The sequence below is a fragment of the Corvus hawaiiensis genome, chromosome 6, assembly GCF_020740725.1.
Source record: "Corvus hawaiiensis isolate bCorHaw1 chromosome 6, bCorHaw1.pri.cur, whole genome shotgun sequence".
Classification (NCBI taxonomy): domain Eukaryota; kingdom Metazoa; phylum Chordata; class Aves; order Passeriformes; family Corvidae; genus Corvus; species Corvus hawaiiensis.
In genome coordinates, this window is record NC_063218.1 from 63,919,088 (window position 1) to 63,938,485 (window position 19,398).

The 19,398-nt window shown below is 42.1% G+C and overlaps 1 protein-coding gene across 8 annotated transcripts in view; it reads right to left on the reverse strand.

Annotated features, from left to right (window-relative positions):
* The window catches only part of SHANK2 (SH3 and multiple ankyrin repeat domains 2), a 279,072-nt gene that overhangs the window by 249,434 nt on the left and 10,240 nt on the right, over positions 1–19,398 (reverse strand). For 7 of the 8 annotated variants that reach the window (XM_048308457.1, XM_048308455.1, XM_048308456.1 and 4 more), the window contains exon 3: positions 10,590–10,659. The gene's annotated coding sequence lies outside the window, so the exon portion shown is untranslated. Of the gene's footprint in view, positions 1–10,589; positions 10,660–16,800; positions 16,957–19,398 lie in introns of all 8 variants that reach the window. The other variant, XM_048308453.1, reaches the window with a different exon arrangement.

Here is a 19,398-nt window from a genome sequence, read left to right on the forward strand (position 1 = left end):
AGCAGCCAAATCAAGAGTTGAGATAGGAGGAAAAAATTTCACCAGGTTTTGGCAAGCAGATTTTCATGCAAAAACTGCCCAGGAATATTTCATTCTAGAATAAGAAACGGAAATCTCTAGCTGAAGAACCAGCTCCCAGGAATCAAGCCTTTAAGTTTAATGAATAGTGGGACAAAGAACTCCTTGGAGACTCATCAACAAAGCACAAGGCAGCTAATCTTCTGCAATACATATTAAAATAAAATAATGCACAAGTAAGCATGGAAAGGATAATGAAAGTCTGTATCCACAGTGGCAAGAAGAACAGGATATGGGCCCCAGCAGCACTGGGGAGAAGCAGGTCATTTAAACACCATTTTTTAAACAGGACTATTCTAATACTGGAGAAACAGGCAATTTGTTTGGCTCAAGTTGTGTGGAGATGGAAGATCCCTCCATCTGTTAACCAGAGACACTGGCTATCACCGCTCCCACAGGGAAGGTGTTATCTTTTAGGAACTGTTTCACTTTTGTCCCAAGGATATTTCAAAGAGTTTTCCACAACCAAACCTATTACTTCAGGAACATAAGGCAGGTTGCCTGGCTTACTAATTAACACTTGTATAACCCATGAAGATATTGCACTCCAGGTTCCTAATTCCTAGCTGGAAATTCTTTGGTTCAATACAGCTGAAATATAAAGTAGGTTTATCTGACATGGTTGTCTGGGATGCCTTTTTTCCTTTTCTTAAAAAAAAAAAAACAAAAAAACCAACAGACCATAGGATTCCTACAGTTAAATTGATTGTGTCTTGTTTGTGGCTGCTTTTGGTGTAGAGAAGTGCTGGGTGCTTACAAGATTCTCTGTAAATGAATAAAAACAGATGTCAAATCATCTTGGCAATAAACACACAATGAAAATTGTCACCCCAACAGGGTTTGCTCCACCTCATGTCCTCTGTCCACATTTCTCAACTGCTGGACACTGAGTGTGTCCCAGCTCCAGGCACTGTCCTGCCCTGGCCTCTGCACATCCCCTAAGCAAAGCAAGCGTGAGCAGCAGCTGGTTAAACACTCCTTTTGACACAGGAAGGCCACAAAAAAGCCTTGATGAGAGGAAGATGAGAGAGTGGAAGGATGGCTGCATGCTCCCCTTATTACAGGACTTCTCCCTCAGCACCTTGCCCTTTATCTCGGCGGGAGCAGTGGGATGTGTACCCAGCCTCTGGAGCTATTGCCAGGTGATGTTTCGCAGACCAACAGGCCACATGAAAGAAGCTGAGCTCAGACTGCTGCCTTGCCTTTACAGATGCTATTTTTAGATTTGTTTTCTCTCTGCCCAGCCCGCAGCTTTCACAGAATCTGCTGGAATTTCTCATTCTGCCATTTGCTGCCACCGTATCATTAAGGACAGTTTGAAACAGTCCAAACCATGACCATCAAACAGCCTTTTTCTCCAAAAAATAGTAAAAAAATACCAAAAGAACATTGGAAAAGGCTGGAATTAAACAATACACAGATTTTCAAAAGGGAGAAAATTCAACTCCCAGAGCTCACTTTCAGAGTGAAAGGTGTGCTCCAGTGAGTGCAAACAGACACAGCAGGGGAAAAAACCAAGAGCAGCAACAGATTAATCCTTTTTTTTTTGAGCTTTAAGGCTGTTAAACATTATACAAAATGAATTTATTAAATACATATGTTTACATGTATTTGTATCTTAGATATTACAAACTTGATGTGAAAGGGTTTAAAATATCATCAATAGGGACACACACTGGACAGGGGATCTTCATTGAACATACATGTATTATCAGATAAACCCACTATAAAAATCATGTTTTAAAAATCTTCAGCTTAATTATGGCTCTGTGTGATTTTTGTTGACCCTGCAAAGTACCAAACCCTCCTGGTGTTGTTTGTCCCTAAAACACAGCTGAGGCACAAGCACCAAATGCCTTGTCCAAGGCCACCAAGGCCAGGTCTCAGAGCAAGGTTTCGAATTCGGGGGTCACTGGCTCCTAGTCAAGATAAGAACAATCTGTTTTTATATAAACACTCATTTGCACAATAGCAGCCCTGTTGCCTGCAGGGAGAAGCCCTCCAGACTGCTGTTGCCAGGCCAGTTAAAAATCTACCTGTGGGAATATCTGGGATACAGAGTGGGCATTGTCACGGGCTGAGTAATGCTTTGAAACAGACTGTGAGAAAAGTTTGCTGGGAGAGGAACAGTCACTGCTAGAAAGAGGTATTTAGTAATTAACTCTGAAGGAAAACTATTCAGGAAAGGGATTTCTGTGTAAAACCTGCCAGAGCTCCCAACACGTGGATTCCATGGCTTTATTCGGGATTATACATACCAGCTCAAGAACCAGCTTGACGAGTTACTGAGTTAAAATGCTGGAGAAGATCAAGCATTTTCTTTTCTAATTATACTACTATTAAAACAAAAGTGCTCTTCAGACAGAGCTGAAGGTGGGGGGTTCAGTCCCAGCACACCATGCATTTCACACCTCCCCACAGTTGGGCAGAAAAGGTCGTGCAGAGGAAAATTTGAATTGAAGACTAACTCCAGAGGGCAATTTACAATTTGATGGGTTCAAGCTCCCTCTGCACTTCAACTTTAAAGCTGCGAATAACCAGCATTGCCTCTCAAAAAGCAAGCCCACCCTCCCTCTCCCCCGAAGCACTCCACTCTTGCCCCCAGACTGCTTTTACAGGAACAGTGAAGCAGAACAAAGCACTGATCCAGGTCAAACTCCAGCTTTTTTTTGTTTGGGAGGTTAGTTTCAACATCCATCATGTCTCTGAACTGGATCACTATGCAAATGTTTGCAGAAGCAGCAGGAGAAAGATGGCAGAGGGCCAGAAGTGAACTGCCAGGGCATGAAAAGGGCAGAACCACTTCATCCAAAGGCAGCATTACTGTTTGCCAGCACGAAGTGGATCTGAGACACCACTGCCTGAGTGACAGGAAAGAAATCTCCATAAACAGGGCCATCTGATTGACCCTGATGGAAATGTTATCGGCACTCAAATTCCACAACTCCAACCAGGGCAGGGATGAAACCCACGGACACAAAACTCAGCCAGGGAAATGCAAAACCTAAAAGAAAATATCTTCAAGAATAAAGCCAGAACATGCACAAGGAGTGCTAAACAATCCACAGCAAAACCTCAGGGGAGACGAGGCACTCGGAGCTCCCCATGTTCTCCCAGCTCCTCCAGACAGGAACAACAACCCCCCTGATTACAGCTTTATTCCCCATTCAGTGGCCCCTCACTTAAATTCACTTTCTGGTGATGTATTTTTGATCTTTCTGTTAAATAACTGAAACACAGATAAATATTTTAGCAGACGAGTGCTGACACAAGTACTACAGTATGAGAATGACAAGCAAAAATTCCTCCTGTACTTTTCTCTGAAGCTCTTGTTTCTCAGTGTGGCATCTCATGCTTCCAAACTGAATTATTGATTGGAAATCAATATTCAAAGTCAATGATCATTTCCATTTGTTCTCACCAGCACCACCAGGAGATTGTTTTTACCGCCCTGTTAAAGAGCAGATTTATGCAGTCCTTGATTTCTTTGTGGGGTAATCACACAGGTGTCAAATTGTTTTGCAAAAGGGCTCAAGAGGGAGGCTTCACCCCACCTTTTTTCCTAAGGAAAAAAGAAGAAAATTGTGTGAAGAAATTGTTGAACCTGCCATTTATTTCCGACTTCTCTTGTTCATGTATATTTGCACAGACTTGCCAAGCAGAGGCTAAACCCCATTAACTTTTGGTATTTAGACTCTTAAATGCCAAGATCATATGATTTAAGTGCGTCTGTAAGAAGGTAATTTTTTTTTATTTTAGTATTTTTGAACATAGGTACTTCACCCTTATCACTGCTGCACACACACAAAATCAACACAAGCAAATTTCTGCAAACACAGGGTAGTTTTTTAAGTTTCTTTTGTTACCAAGCAGCTTTGGATGCTAAATTTCTCCTTTGTTCTCTGTCTCTTCTACTTAGCATTTATTTACCCTGTAAACTATTCAGCTGGTCATGGTATCTCCATGGAAAGGCTGAAGTTCAGCCAGGCAGATGTAAAGAGACATTTTGGGGAAGGATAGGTACAAAGAACACAGGAGACAAGCAACTTATTGTGCCGAATGAGGAAGGCTGGAAGACAGGCAGAGAAGCAGATGTAGAAAAAGCTTTTGAATGTCTGAAGTAGAATTTCAACGTGAAAAACATTTGAAGTGAGATTTCAACATGAGAAAACAGAACCTGCTGGCAGGAAGAGGAACAAGGTGTAAAGATTCAGCACAGGGATGCAGCAGTAAAATTGGTTAGAATGGTTAAAAATGTTTAAAAAGAAATTATTCAAACATATTAATAGGGGAAACATAGCAAGTATTTATAAATGTTAACCAGCACAGGGAAGTTTACAGTAAAGGCCAACTCCCAGTGGCAATATAAGTTCTTAAGTGGCTTCTTTTAAGCCCCTGCAAGGTTTCCAGTGCAATTCTGGCTGACCTTTATTTAAAGGTCCTTCTTCCAGACAAGGAATTACGTCCAGCCCTGTGAGCCCCACAGAGGTACCTCCCAGGCTCTGTTCATTTCTACAGTTGCTTTTAGCATGGCCTCTAGTTTTCACATTTATTAGGACTTCTGCTTTCCAACAGATAGACAACAGTACTCCTAAGGCATTCTTTACATACTCCTTGCAATGGAAAGTATAGCTTACTCATGGTAAAATAATAAGCACTTTGACGTATTAAATAAGATCCTTACAGGAATTGCATGCACTTAGTTGTAAAAACAACATTCAGTTTGAAAATCCATCTGTTTAGGGTGTATTGATCCAAAATTCTGAACCACTTTAAACAGATGATAAACAAAAAGCTAAATAAGCAGCAGCTAAATAACTAATTCAAATAGGGTGGAAAACAACAAAACTTTGTAAGAAATGCACCAAGCACATTGTCCCAGATACCCAAGTTGACTCGCACCCCAAATCTGAGATGTGTCTTCTCAGACTCATGAGCAAAACAACAGCCATGGTATGAAAAGCCAACATGAAACATTGACAGGTTTACCCAGTTTAATCCAGTTCTGGATCCAGAAAGACATTTCTTCATAACATGACAGCTTTTATATAAAATATTATGAAAAAATTCTTTACTATGAAGGTGGTAAGGCACTGGTTGCCCAGAGCAGCTGTGGGTGCCCCACCCTGGAAGTTTTCTATAACAAAGTATGCTGCAGATGCACTGACTGAAAGAAAAAATCTCCTCCCTTCAATTATCCAAACCAAGAATGCTACAATGTGAGTAGTTATGACATGTCCTTGAAGTAATACTGCAGTTACACCATTTCAATTTTTGATAGCCACTGTCTGTTTCTAAAAAGATGGATAAAATTGTCATTTTGGGGTGCCACCAAATTTCCTTACCAAACAGAAGCAGGTAGGGCAAGCCATTTTACCTTCCAGCCTTTCTGTTTCCAGCCTCTACTTGCACTTAGCTACGTAAATATCAAAAAGATTATGATATGTTAGAGGGGGAAGGACATAAGAGAATTTAAAAAGATTTACAACAGGAGTCTGAAAAAAATCAAAGCTTGTGGAACATATTTACCTCAGTTTCATGTCCCTGATGGACAAAGCAGCTTTGTTGCTTGTTAATTTGCATCTGATGCTTATCAACCTCTATCCTCTTTACCCATAAAACATTTTTTTCTGATAATTCAAATACAAACAGAACTAAATGTTAACAGAGAAGCACTGCTGGTGTCTTGTTATGTAGATTAGATCAAGCCCTGAGAGTAGATAAAGCAGATTCCCTCTCCTCCTTACACATAGGTTAGCATTTAGAGTTTGCTATGAAGTTTAACCTGAATTTTCCTCAGATGTGATCCTGGTGGGGGCTACTATGTCACTTTATTTGCTGTGTTGACAGAAATAGTCTCATTGTTTGCTTCAGTTTAATCAATAGAATAACATGCCAGTTAAAAAAAAAACAAAGCTTCAAATAGATGCTCTAATAAATTTTCTAATAAAATGATGAGTTATCTTTGGTTGAGAGCTGGCAGAACAAATCAAATCAATTACCCTTTCTCCTTGTGTATGCTGGGGTTTATTTTCTTGTTTAGTTTCAAAGAATTCATTTCTATTGCAACCCAGCAGGAAACACCCCTTGAGGTTTGCAGAGGACACCTGCAGGTGTCTGCAGGTGGGATTTGTGGGCACAGAGCTCAGACTCTCCAGGTCTGCAGCTCTGGGCCAGTCCCCTGCCAAAGTGCCCCGTAGGGGGAGATCTTCCCTGGCCTTCACACCAGCTTCATTTCTTTCCTTAGTCCGGGGGGAAGCAACAAACAAACGGTGACCCAGAAAGGCTGGAGGAGAAGCGGGGCAGGTGAGCAGCTCTTGGTTTAGCCAAACTCCAGTGCAAGCACAGCCACGTGCCTTGTCCTCACCATCCCTCTGCCCATCTGTGTCTGACTGCAGCAAATATTCCTGCTTCCCAGGGACAGATGGTCTCCAGGCTTCTCTGAACTGCAGGAAAACTTCCCCGTCTTTTTTTTTTTTTTTGAGAGGTAATTTTGAAAAAGGCACTCTGCTGACCTTACCTGCATCTTCCCCAGCTATTTTCCAACCCAAGGTAAGCATATCTTGGGCTTTAATTTATACTCCAACCTGTGCTCATGGCACAACCAAGGACATTCTTTAGGGTTTTTTAGGTGAAGGATGGTGATGGCAGACCGGAGAAAATATCTACAGGCTTAAAAAGGTTATCTGCCAAACTGTGCCAAAAAGTGATCTGCCAAACTGACCCAGGCAGCACAGTAACTCTGCAGAATAACTGAGAAATACATTATTTTCTTGACCTCTGAGATTTTTGATTGAATTTATCACACAGATAAGAAACTCATTCTTATCAAATTATAGCCAACCAAAAATTAGGCAATCAACCCAATTAAACTGATTAAAAGAGCCAGTTTCCTCACTGAGTACCAAGGTTTAATTATTACCTTCAGTAAACAGCTTGAGAAATAAAATATCACTTCTTAGGCAAGAAGAAAACAGAATGAGATCCATCTTTGTGACCATTAGGAAAAAGAAGGGAAACAAAAAATAGAAAGTATGTTGTTGCCTGAAAATACAGATTCATAAACTCTTCCAGCTTTTGCTATTTAAATGCCAGGTTTAGTTTGGAATTTAATAGTAAAAATAAATAGCATGCTAAATCACCCTGGGTTATCTGCTCACAGTATTTTTGATTTAGAGAGAGTTTAGGATACCCACAAGGCTGTTTTTCCGAAGTATCCCTCTCTCAATGCAGAATCGAGATAAAATCAGCCTCCCTGAACACAGTGACCTGGAATCTTTGCTGTGCCTTAGACTCAGAGAATCACCAAGTCATGTTGGTACCAGGGGGCTCCAGCAGCCTTTATTTCAACCTCTTGCTCAGAGCAGGTCCAGCAATCTGCACAAGATCTGCTTGGGTTTCCCATGCTTTCATCCAGGCCTGCCTGGAAAATCTCCATGAAGCCAGCTCTTTTCCAGGCTTACCTCACCCCCTCCTTGCAGCATCACAAGTACTCCAGTCCCCTTTTTCCTGGTGGCCCTCCACAGAACCTGCTCCAGTTTGTCCATATCTTTCCTGTACTGCGATAGGTCCAAAACTGGACACGACGTGCGAGATGTGGTCTGCAGCCTGCCAAGTTACAGCTGGTACCATACCTTTTCTCCATCTGGTGACTTAGTTTATAAGGGAGATTAAGCCAAACCTCAGCATCACCAGAATTTCTGGATTCATTTATAGCCCTTACAGTGATTTCCTTACAAAGTGTATTTTCTACCTGTCTGCATAGGTCTCTAACTCAGTCCCAGGTAACATAAGGCCTCAAATGAGGCTGTTGGAGAACCAGAAATATTTTAAACAGATTTCTTTCTAATTGACTAGATTTCATGTTGATTGTACTCCTGGAAGTCCTGATTAAGTGAATTCATTACCATTTATAATTTCTTGACAGCACACTTAGGAGATTCCAGCCATGGAAATTATCACAGTCTAATCAAGATATGCAAACTGAATATAAAAGCACTTAAAAATACATATATCTTGATTGAATCAGGATAGAAAATAATCCTAATAAGAAAACCAGCATCACTTGCACTCCAGGCATACTACTATCAGTTTGTGCCACAGAGAAAGTATTCAGGAAAAGATCTTATTAAATGTTCCAAGAGAGCAGCTGCCAGTACAGGATTTGACAGAACCTTTGTGAAGGACACCCAGGTGTGACCGTGACTTCCTAGGAATGACAAGCAGTGATCCCGGAACACTGTGCCTGGAAGGCCTCCTGGGTTTCTATAAAACTGGGGGCTGGGGTGACCCTGTAAGAGGCACCCTCACGTTGCTGCTCCAGTGCCTCCAGGTGCACTGCTGCTGTGAACAATTGTGATGCAAAGCTCATTTCCCGATGCTGCTGCTGATGCCGCCAGAGCTACCTGTGCCTGTGCCTCGTCAGAGGGGAGGAACAGCATCCAGGCAGCTCTGCTTTCCCTGTAATGCAGCTGAGCAGGGAAGGCAATAATTAAGCCCATCATATGAACCAAATCCTTCAGGACATACCCATCAATGAGATTTACAAAACCCTCTCTCTGCTTTGGTGTTTGCAGGAACGAAGGAGGCAGAGCTGGCACGAGAAAAGCCCTTTTCAGCATTAACATAAAACTAGAAATACTTTTTTAAAAGAGATTTTCTGTTAGGCTTTATGTCTACTTAATGTTCTCCCACACCTTTTATTTAGTCTCCCTCACAGTTGGTTTTGGGGTTTTTTTCACACTTGCCATCATTAGCTGCCTCACCTCAAAAGTTTTCTGCAGTTCTTAATAAACCCAAACTTCTCTTCTCCCCTTGGTTTTTCAGTCACATGGAGAGTGACCATTTCTGCATATCAGCTGAATTTTCTTACATGCTTCTTAAAGGGGGCTTATATAAAAGAAGGGAGAGTGACTTTTTCCACAGGCAGCTACTGACAGGACGAGGGGGAACGGCTTTAAACTGAAAGAGGAGAGATTTAGATCAAGAAGAAATTCTTTACTCAGGAGGTGCTGAGGCCCTGGCACAGGGTGCCCAGAGAAGCTGTGGCTGACCCTGGATCCCTGGAAGTGTTCCAGGCCAGGTTGGACAGGGCTTGGAACACCCTGGGATAGTGGAAGGTGTCTCTGCAAACTTAAACCTTTCAGCCAATAGAACACAGTTATTCCCACCAACTCAACACATTGTCAAACACAACACTTAAAACCCAAATTTGCACACCTGTTTCTGCACCTCTCTCTTCAGATTGGTGTGTTTATCTTTGATAGTGGCCCTACCACAGAGGCAAACAGTCAATTATTAAATGCCCCGATAAGAGAGAAATTTGTTGGACTGAGCTTTGAGGCACACACATTTTTTACATCTCCTTCTCCTTTTTCCATTTTTACAGACTACTGCTCCAAATTATACTGCTCCATGTCACCACACACTTTACAGCAGTCCATCTTATGCATTTTACATAATTTTTGTATTTTCACTCTCCTTCCAGTGCTCATCCAAAGGCACTGCTAGGGTTCACTATCTAATCCTTGACCTGTGTTCATAAATGAACATTGACACAGGCACTTGCAGCAGCCAGTGCAAGAAAAGGCACCTTCAGTTCCTCTTATCACAGAGAAAATGAGGTTTTTAGTTTTCAGATCATACAGAAGCATCAGGCTTTACCAAAGGAAACCTAATTTTCAACCAGTGTCCTTTTTGTTCTAGTTTTCTGATTTCTGAGTTTCATGTTTCAATTAATTATTTTGTAATGATTGAACTGGAAGCCAAGAAAAAAACCTTACTTCAAGAAATTGTTTTGCATAAGAAGTTCTAAATCATCTCCAGGGTGCTGCCAAAACTTTTTGAACAGTGTTTTGAAACAATCAGAGAAAAGCAAAGATAAAGACATTTATAATAAATGTAGAGACTAGAAGTCTTTATTAACAGGAAACACTGAAAATGCAGCATTTAGGTAAGGTAAAAGAGATAAAAGAAGCATGATTGTGCTGTATCACAAGAGGCTCGAGTCCATCAGTTCTCACCTAACTGTGTGACAGTACAAAAGCCAAGAAATTCTTCATCCAGTTCTAATATCAGCTGCAAATTTGCAGGGACCTCATTAATAAATTGCTCCTAGATAAAAACAGGGGGGTTGTCACGTCTAACACAAGATGACTTCAGTCTACCTGCTAGTTCATATTTCAGCTACTTTGGGGAGGAGGAGGAGGATGATAAAAGTCAACAAGAGCTTCCAGCCACCTTCACTCCAGGCTGCAGTTCAGCTGCAAATTCCTCTGCTCGGAGATCATTTTTGTAACCCACCCAACACCATAAAGCAGAAGGAGGAACATTTTCCTTGCTGGAGATCAAGCAGATTTTTGAAGCATTTTTGACCATCTGTTTGTTGAAACACTCACCTTGCAGAATCCAGCACAACCGAGCACTGAGGTCCTGGGTTGTAACTGTAGGTTTGCCCACCTGACACAAATAATTTAAACATTTTCTCTCCAAAACCAGCTTGGCACACTTACTTGTCAACACAGGTGACAGTAACAATGTCAAGATGATCATCAGAATCTAGTTCTCTTTCATCTCAGATTCCTGAAAAAAACACAGAAAGATGTAAAGATTTAGAGAGGAAGAAAGAAATTAAGTGACCCAATGCCCAGCCTATTTAAATTCTATAAAGCAGAAACACTCAAGGAGATTTTTTTTTTTTTTTTTTTTTTTCACAAAGGAGATTTTGCTAGGAGAAGAAGAGAGGAAGTTTACTACGTTGCAAATTGGATTCCAAAGTATTCCTCATACTGTAACCTAAATATTATGCATATATTTGCACGGGCAGAGCCTGCCATGGCTTCACTCTCTCCAGAGTGCTTCTGGCAGCATGAAGTCAGTACTGAGACAAAAATAGGCTCTTCTGGTTATCAAGAACGACATCATTTCAGGCCAGATCTGACAGAAGGTGAAAGGTGCTCCTCGCTGTTTCCCACAAACATCTCCTTGATTTAAGTCTTGCCAAAGCTCTGAGCATCCCAGGAATGTGCATCTGCTGAACAGCCCAAGTACGAGCAGCAAGATGCTTGGTTTTGCTCCCCACAAGTCCAGCTGAGATCCTGAAATTAGGGTCTGCTGTCTGCAGGCCCCCAAAGGGATTCCCAAACCAGCAAACATGTGCTGAGCACCACAGTCCATCTCTGGGCATAGCATGGATCCAGGCATCCATATCCAGCTGTGCTCCCAAGTGTGCATGACTGGATTCGAATCTCCTTGCCTTTTTTGATGGCTAGAAGCTCATGCTGAACAAAATTCTTTCCTGTTCTGTATTTTCCTCTTTATGGAGATATAAATGGAAGGGAAAATCCAGGTATTTCCACTGCAACAGCAAGTTTGACAAACTCTTCTTCTTGTTGTGCTCTGCTGTATGGGTCTCCATCAGAAAATACTGCTGGATTGTTATACTTTCAGTGTATTTAAGCCCATTCGTTATTTTAAAGATAGACTTCAACATACTTCACTAAAAATAAACGTTCCTATCCAAAATGTTCCGAGTAGGAAGAAAATACTTGCAAATTTGTCTCCAGCACCTGGGTGATTCTGCTCCTTCAGCAGCAACAAAAGAACTATTGAAGGACATTTCCCACACTGAATTACTGTATTTTGTACCAGTGCCAGCTGCATTTGAGATTAAACCTGGTAGGTTTGGCATTTTTAGGGTGGGAGATAAAAATGTGATCTCCATGACCACTGGGGCTGCAGGAAAGGTAGGTAAAAAATTCAACAGCTGTTTCTCACAACGCAAAAACCAGAATCTGTGCAAGAAAAGAAGTCAGCAGACTGAAAGTAAAGCAAAATAAACTGACCTAACAGGTTTCTTAATCTCTGAGATGGGTTAAACTGCTTCTACTTTTGAACTCTCTTACACACACCAGCTTTCAGTTTCTAAATGGAACCAGAGAGAGGAAGAATAACCTGGGAGTGGATATATCAGAGATAAAACTTTCCAAATTTGCTCTCAAATGCTGACACATCAGCTCAACATATTCCAAGACCAGGCTTTGCTACATTTAAGGAAGATTTACAGCTTGGTCAATTTGGGACAGATATTGCTAAGACTGAATAAAGGTAAGGCCACAGCAACAGCTTGCACCTTAGGCAAATATTTTGGACATTGTTGGTAAACAACAAAAATAATGGAGGGAACATAAATGTTAAGTATTCAGCTACTAAATACCCTACACAAATAAATTCCTTGCACGGAATCTTTGCACTTGATTGTGGAAGAGAGGGAAATGCCAGCTGTTTCTTCTGAGTGGAGGCCAAACTCTTCTATTTACAAAAACTTACCCAGCTGCATGATTCCACTTTGCATTTTGGATGTTGACTTGTTTTTCACTGTGCTGTCCAGAGCTAACCCTAAGGATAAGCAAATCAACTTGTAAACCCATGTCTTGCCAAGAGCTGGGAAAAGCTCTTTAAATGAGAGTATTTACATACTGCAAATTCATAGGAAAAAATAAATTATGCCAATCCTGGCTTCTTAATGAGACTGGGTATGTTACACAGTGGAGAAAGACACTGCCACTGGAAGAGTGAGCAACTGCCCTCTCTGTTTCTGCAAAAGGATTCTCTTAACACCCATTGGCAGACAAAAACCAAGTCCCCTCCCAGATCCTGCTTTTCCCTCTCATCAAGCAAAGGATCAGCTGAGCAGAAGCTCCTCTTTGTCTCAGAGCCTCTGATGCATCCCTAAATAAATCTCTGTGCTGTGAAATCCTCAGTCACTGCACATCCCCAGCACTTCCTACTGCAGGAGGTTTCCCTTCCAGACATCGCTTCCATGTGTGGCTGGGCAAGGCAGCAGGGCCCATGCACAGGCTCATCCCTCAGGAAAAACACCAACCACGAAAGGCAACGTGCTTTTCCCTCCATGGGAGCTGCAGTGGGGTTCTCTCCTACACCTCATCACTCATTTCTAACATGTTTGTAGGAACAAACTTCAGGGATTTCTGATCCTTTAAAAACTTTGGCTGAAGTTCAGTAGTAAATTCCAGAGCCATTGGAAAGTGGAAGGAGATGGATAAGGAAGGGAGGAAAGGCTGACAGCACACTCCCACAAGCCGTTTTCCTGATCAAATCAATCGATAAAAAGCCAGGGTAACTCCAAGCCAACCCCAAAAAAGTGCAGTTGGTGATTTCCACACGGTTCAGTGCTGAGCAGTGAAGGGATGTGGCATTTTTGCAGAGTGCACTGTAGCAGTGGTAGCTTGGTTCAGGGAGCAGCAGAGCTGCAGCCGTGCCGTATTTATACGCCTCCCTCCTCAGCTCCTTGTCCCTGCTCTCTTCCCCCCGGCGAATCAGCCGGGACGCTGCCTCCCAAGCCCAGCTGCTGCCACTGCTGGAGGAAAGCCCGTGCTGTACCACTGCGGTGCAGAGGGAACATTCCCAAAAGATCTGACACAGGGCAAACCTTCCCCCAGATCTGGCAAATTGACAAAACGTTCCAAGAATTGGATGAATTTTAGCAAGCGGAATGAAAATGTCAAGATTTTCCCGTTCCTTTTTTCACAGTTCAAGGAATTTCCCGTGCAGGAAGGTAGCCCTGTTTGGGGGTGTTTCTCTAGGCCCAGGTGCACACCTAGGAAAGTAAAAGTTACTAACCAAAAATAAATTCAACTACATCATGCATTTATTCTGACTCACACAAGCCAAGAAAAATCATCATCGAAGAAAAATCACCTATCAGCAATCTCGAGTGGATATTTCTGCCTAACTTCTTAATTCCCTTCCAATGCCAGAGAATTCCCAGTTTCTGTTTCTGAGCTGGCTCCCAGCTGACCAGCCAGCTTATCAGCACAGATGCCTGCACAGCCACAGAGAAACATCCATCCCTGCTAATTTATGACGACGGCACAGAAAAGGGATACACTGTAACACTCAAAAATGAAGCTCTTGGGAGCATTCAGTGACAGGATGAGCACGCCTAAATTAATACAACTTCAAATGGCACATTTCATTCATTTAACCCTAACCTTTCTGAACACAAACACTATCAGAGCATCCTGTTTTCTCTGTCGTCAGGTACATAAAAATGCCATCCACCTTGAGGACCCTCTTAGTAGCACATTGGCTCATATTTTTCCTAGCAGCCTCTGAAATCAAAGGTAATTTATACCTGATGTCTGCAGAACATGAATACCAGCAGAGCTCATTGGACTACAGAACCCTTAACATGACCCATTTTAGCTAAAAACCTGCTAAAGCCAGGCCAGTTATGCTGCATGGAAGTCCTGACTGCTGCTCTAACAGAAAACTCATGTAATTTATAGGGAGCTGAAGGCACTTTGCACTGTCAGGCTGCAGGCAGTCCATTAGCTTAGCAATTCTCAGAGACTCCCAGATGTCTTTAGCACTAATAGACCCCCCACACACACACACACACTGAATTCTGCCCTTTCCCCCGAGTTAAACTGAGAGCTCAAATACTGAGGGAAGCACTAGACCAAGTCTTGTGTCTCCAGCACAAATCCTGCCTGGGAGAGCTGTAATAACCAAACCTGATTTGATTCCAGCTCAGCAAAGAACAAGGCAATGAGCTGAAAAATGAGCATAGCAAGGGAAGAGCTACCTGAGATTTTGGGAGGCTACCATCAGCTAATCCGGCCATTATGTAAAGCCAGAGCAAACAAAGACTGGTCACAAGGTGGAAATGCGAACAGAAACAGGAAAACTGTTCAAGGAAGTGGAAAAATAGTTATTGTATTCATCAGGAGACACCATATTTGGCCACATATTTAAAATTCCGAATAGAATTCCACACGGACCTTTTCAGAACTAAATATGAAGTCTACAGCTGCTCAAACACTTGCTGGAATGAACTCACATATTTGTGTCTCTCTTGGTGTTTTTGCTATGCTCCACTACTCTCATCTTTTTTTCCTCAGCAGCCTAAACATAATGGCCCAAATGCTTGTATATTGTGTGGTAGCAAAGAATGATCTTCAGAAGCGCCAGATGCTTTGTGCCTTCAGATTATTCACTGCTTATGGCAGCAAGCTCACGCTAGCAGCAAAAAACTAAATCCCAGAATGTAATTCCAGTCCAAATCCCAACAATATAAATATGCACTGCTAATTTTATATACATTAAAGACAGAGAATCTCCACAGTCCTCCACATTGCCTCTTTGAAGGCACTTAAAGACACAACATATAACTAATAATATAATTCCAGATAGGTTTAACATCAGATCTTGCATTTTGGCTGCCTGATCATAGTAGGTTAAACAAATATTCAGCTATGGAATGAAAAACCCCTCCTTCCTATGCTTATCTAAACATAAAATGGCAATATATTTAAAGTAGTAAGGACTACTGCAAATTATCAGCAATCAGTGATGAAAGAAAAATGTGGCCTCAATTCATGGCTCATAATTATTTCATTTCCCAAATACTGCAGAAATCCCTGATAACTGCTAAATAATAAAAGCTCTCCAAGGAGCCTGCAGGTGCTCGCCTTGGATGTAATTTTTCATGTAACTCCTCAGTTCTGTCCAACTCAATGAATTCAATCCTAATTTTTGCACTGAACATTTTCTGGTCTCTTGTTCTATGAGAAGGTGGAGAACTTTGAAACTCAGATTCACAGGAAAACTTGTACCCATTTCCTACCTATCCTGAAACTGGATGTTGAGCCTTAGCTCAAAGGAAAACCTGTTGACTATATGTACCCAAAAAAGGCGGGCTGGTAGTTTTTTAGACTTCAGCACTTTCCAAGGGTTGTAAATGTTACCAGCTGTTAACCAAAAGAAAAAATACCTCCAAGAAGTGAAAGAAATCCACAGATTCCAATTACCTAAAAGGGAGAAACAGCCTGAATCCACTCCCAGTAGCAGAATTCTGTTGTTTGCTGTGTTTTTAGCAGTCCAGATGGCTCTGTTTTATTTACATGTCCCATCTAAACAATCACTGCTGCGTTGTGGCAACACTTGTCACTGTTGTGACAACAGGAGGGAGATCTCTCCCCTCAGTTATAAATCACAAATCACTGAGGGCAGCTGCAGCCTCTGCTTCTTTATCATCCCCTTCAAGACAGGAATTTTAGTGAAAGATGGGAATCTATTAACTTTGCTGGCTGAGCTATGCTAAGTGGAGAGAGATGAAAGATGAAGTAATGAAAGGGGGAGAGAGCCCAGCATCGTGACTGACCTGTGCAAGGACAGCCCTGGTGACCTGCTCACAAATGAATTATTCAGCTGCCACGTCTTGCCTGCAGCTCCACTGGAGTGAACACACAGGTCAACCCAACCCCATCCTGTTCAGTTCCTTGGCAGCCCATTCAGGTTGGTGAAAGTGGACAGGATTGTTAGTATTTGGGGGCATTGGGTTAAAAAAGGGTTTATATCACTAGCAGTATTTAAGTGAAAGAGAAATGCAAGGTACTTTAAAGTGCAATATTTCAAATAATTTTCAAATAAGTGTATCAGTCTCTCCTGGAAGATTGAACCATTCTTACTAAAACTACGAGAGTCATCTCAGTAATAAAGAAAACATCTCTGCTAATCTAAAATTTGGTGAAGGTCTAGCAAGGAGAACACCACACACATAACAAGCCACAAAGGTTAAGAGCTGCAGCCGTGTGATCTCAAGAAAATCATCAGGCCTAATTAAGGTGATGGCACACAGGTTTTCCATGGAGAAAATTATAAGCAAAACGAGTAACACAAAGGGAAAAGCACACACACCTTAAAAATTGTAGGTTGCTTGTCAAAATACAGGTTGTTCAGCTTCTTTCAGATCAAAAGGATCTGGGACCTGGACTCCTAACCCAGTCCTAGATGAGATAGGATTCTGTTCTTTCCCTCAGGAGCACAGATAGCAACAACCAAGATTCAAGGAAGCTGGAAGCACAACAAATGGAAGAACATAGAAGCTTTCACAACTTAGAAATTAATAAGCGTATGTGCATTTTGGACAGCCACATTCAAGCAATGCATTAAGATAACAATCTTGGTTCAAAACAAGCAGGTACAAATTTTGAGTCTCCTTAACAACCCAGCATCCCCAGGGAAGCCACTGCTCCCAGGCAAATACATCCCTGGTAAAGGGGTGGGAGAAAAGAGAATAAAACTGACAGATGTACCCAAATCTCAAGGGAGAGCTCAAGCTGGACCAATAAAACCCATGCCAATCAAGCAAACTATGCACTACTTATTTACCTTTGCTGAAATGCTCATTACAGGAGAATTACAGCTGGAAAAGAAACGCCCAAGAAGGCAGCTCCTGACATTTCATGTAAAGGACACTTGAGTCCAGCTGTCTCCAGTGGAGCAGCCGTGAGACAGGGCCGTGTCACGCACACTGCCCCCCGCTGAGCACATCATCCCCCGAGAGTGTCACCTGCGCTGCTGTGACACCCCCAGTGCTGCGAGATGAGCTTGGCTCTGGTGTGCCAGCCCTGCCCTGGCTTCGCTCTGCACTGAGGCTCCTTGTTGTACTGGCTCTGGGTGCTGAATCAAAGTGCTGAATTTAAGGTCTGGGGAGAAGTGAAAAACGCTGTCCCTTCTCTGAATCACCACAGAGTGAGATTTCATTTACTAATACCAGCAGAGCATCTGAGCCACAGATATAAATTCCTTGCTCACATAACATATTGCAGCAGAGTTATGCCAGGCATCAATTTATTTGTTTGGATTTTCCAATAAGTATCTACTGCACAGAGCACCACCTATTCTTTCCACAGGGGGTTTATTTAGCACTGCATCCCTTCTCATCTGATCAATGCAATTTAAGGTCTTCCATTTGTACAAAGTTGGCACTGCCTAGAGTACACAAAGTACAATTAAAGAAAGCACATAGATTTTTCTGTCACTTTCAAATATGGGCCACTCTGTCTTTCGTCATGTGTTTCTTCTATTCAGTTTGTTCCCTTCCCTGGCACAGGTTAGTCAGTCTTGCCCACGTGACTTAGTTTTGTTATCCACAGAGTTGTTTGCTTAACCCCATAAAAACTGTGAAATAATGTAATACTAAGAAAATTTATGCCCCAAAAGTAAGGTATTGAAGAAGTCATACACACCTATAAAAAGACACTCAGCTATTAAAGATCACTAGAGCAGCTCTACAAACGTGGAGATTGCTGTGTGCAGAACTGACCTTCCATGCTGCAAAAATGTATGTTAATATGCCCCTAAGCAGTATATGGCCATGCAGCCTGGCAAGTGAACTCAAAAATTCAATATACAAAGGGTAGCTGCAGCCTCTGAGTGATCACTACCTTGAGAAACAGAGTATTTTTATTCAAATGCAACCTCAGAGAGAAACAGCCCTTCCTTTCCTCGCCCTGAAAAGACAAGGTGTGTGACTGTGAGGAACAAAGCAAAAGTAATGTGCACCATGTCACCCTGACCTGAGACACAATTCTAAGGTGCACCACAGAAAAAAAAATAAAAGAGAGAGAAAGTCCCTGGAACTTCAAAGAGCACATTTGTGTGTGTGAAATACAAAGACACTCATTTGCTGGAAGATGTATAAGGCTTCCATTAAGCAATTCTTTAATCTCCAGGTGACAGAGAATGCTTTCCTGGTTATGTGAAAGAAAGAAAGAACAGCAGGGAGCACAGAACAGTTGCAAAAGCCACTATTGGCAATAATCCAGAGTAAGATCTGAGCAGCCCAACCATCCTGAGCTATCCCAGGGGATTCCCACGAGTGCTCTTCCTCCAAAGAACAGCTCTGGGTCCCATTTCCTACAGGGAAGGAACCAGGGGTTGTCTGTGGAGCTGCAGCAAATAGCAAAGCTTAGGTCACTCTCCAAGTGTTTCCAGCTTAACTTTTGACAAGGTTTGGGAGAAAGCTGAAGGGAGGAGAGAAGCTGGTCACAGGCAGCAGCAGGAGAGAGAGGACTGGGAAAGGAAAAGGCATTTTGAATAGGAGGTTGATTAACATGAAGTGACATGGGCAAAACCAATTCCAAACACACAGCATTGGAAATGGAGCTAATTATTCCCAATCCAGAAAGACAGTGTTGTGCAAATGTCAGTTTTCCATGCTGCATTCACAAGAATAACTGGGATGTCGGGAAAGAAATAAAAACCAAAGTCAAATATATTAAATCATGCTATAAATATGTGAAACTCAGGCCCAGCCCTTTTCTTTTCCTGCCTGGACAGCAGCGTGGTGTGAGTGGCTGCATCTCCACAGCATCTCAGCTCCAACCAGCCCTATCTTTATAATTTTCCTATTGGCATCATGAACATGATGGCATTACCAACCCCAGACAAACTGGGAGATCCTTCAGAGGACAAATCACATGAGCATCTCGTGTGCCTCATTAATACTGC